The 1,779-nt window shown below is 45.9% G+C and overlaps 1 long non-coding RNA gene across 1 annotated transcript; it reads left to right on the top strand.

Moving 5' to 3' along the window:
- The first annotated feature begins 6 nt into the window (after positions 1-6).
- Positions 7-1,551, top strand: LOC118981740 (uncharacterized). The gene is made up of 2 exons (XR_005065407.1): positions 7-557; positions 1,467-1,551. It is a non-coding gene; the product is annotated as an uncharacterized LOC118981740 (long non-coding RNA).
- Positions 1,552-1,779: the final 228 nt, after the last annotated feature.

Raw genomic sequence — 1,779 nt, 5'->3', positions numbered from 1 at the left:
CATCTTCTCCAGAACATTCGGTGCTAATAAGACCAGGTTCTGGTATACAGAGGGTCTTTCTTATGCTGTCACCCACACAACAGACAGCCCAGGTGCTACACACAAATGTGAACCTGTGATGGGCATCTAGATACAAGGCAGCCTGGTGCCTCTGGCAAAAGAAGACTTCCTGAAGTTTGGCCAGGAGAGGGATTTTTTTCAGTGTTTAATGCAATGCCTGCCATGAACCAGGCTCTGAATCCTGTGTACAGGGCACTGTCATGCTCACTGGGAAGCACCAGCTTTTCCCTGTCTCTGAAACCTGGACACACCCATGAGGCTCACTCCCAAAATGCCCACCACTTTGGCTGAGCAATAGCCTGCAGCCAGGTCTGGTTTCACCTGTGTCTTGTTGTCCACAGCCTACTAGGACCTGTTATCAGCCTCCTGGGATTTCAAGTGAATGGGGACGTGACTCTGAAAATTGGGATTTCCACAAACAGAACCCAATGTGTCAAACTCCACGTCCAGGACAAGGACATCAAGGTCAACAAAGTGTACCTTCAGCTGGTGAAGACGTATGTGAGAATATTTTTCTCATTTTCTGGATCTAGGACCAGTGTGCCAGAAGGTCCCCACTGGTACACAGGGGGGCACCCTTATAGATTAGCTCAGCCAACCCAGTGGTTCCAATGATCAATCAACATAGGCCCAGAAAGGGGTCTCTGCTGGGGAACAGCCTACTATGTTTCAGAACAGCCTTCTCCTACTCAGCCTGCATCCTACCTACTAAGCACACTTGTATTTTGTTCTAGTTTTTTGCATAAGCAATGCATTTACATGGATCAAAATTCAAAAGATAGAAAAAACCATAAAGTGAGGTCTCCCACCCACTATGTATACCTGCTGGCCAATTATACTCCCTGGAGGCAACCAATGAATCTAGTCCCTCTTTTTGGCTTTTAGAGATATTACCTGCCTAGGCAACTAATATGTGGGTATATTCACAAACACGGAAATGGGTAGGTATTATGTAATACCTATTTTCCAATCATTTCACAGTAAAAAATTCCTTGTAATCAGATGCATCAGTAAATAGCTTCTTATGTCATTTCCACCTACAACTCCATTATGAAGATGCACTATAATTTGTTTAACTAGTCCCTTAACATAGAATAGTTGCTTTGTACCCTATGCTGATATGTAAGGTCTCACACAAGTGTGCTCACCCAAGTGCACAGTATCTGAAGGATAAATTGCTCCACGTGGGAACACTCGTCAGATGCCTGGCTTTGGCCATTTTCCCAGGTATCCTTGCATCTTCCTTCATGACTAAAACCAAAGGCGAAATGGCTCAGGTGGTAGCAAAATGTAAGCAGCAGGACATCATTGCAGCTAAACCATCAATGGATGGGTTATCACCAATGTTTGGGTGAAATCCAGAAATGCAAAATCATGCAACAACTCTCTGCCTGTATCTTTCCCAGGGTCACAGATACTTTGCCTCTCCCTGTCCCTGTGCCCTTGAATGACATCGTTTCTCAACTGCTGACAGTTAAATTGCAAAAAAATGTAAGTCATAGGAAAGGGGAGGGCACCATGAAAAAAATTTCTGTCATTGGGTGGAAGACAGGAAGAAGCCCTGTCCTCAAATAAGGCCTGAGGCTGAGAGAGACGTGAACAGGACACACTGGCCCTCAGGAGTCCAGAGTCCAAGGGATCCAACACCCCTCTGGCCCAAAAGACCACAGCAATAGGATAGGACAGTGCCTCAGGCTGGGGGGAGGGAGAGAAGGAGTC

Source organism: Sturnira hondurensis, unplaced genomic scaffold (assembly GCF_014824575.4).
Source record: "Sturnira hondurensis isolate 20B ecotype Veracruz unplaced genomic scaffold, ASM1482457v3 Scaffold0024479, whole genome shotgun sequence".
NCBI lineage: Eukaryota > Metazoa > Chordata > Mammalia > Chiroptera > Phyllostomidae > Sturnira > Sturnira hondurensis.
Note: the sequence above shows the minus strand (reverse complement) of the source record. Positions and strands in the feature narration are given on the sequence as shown.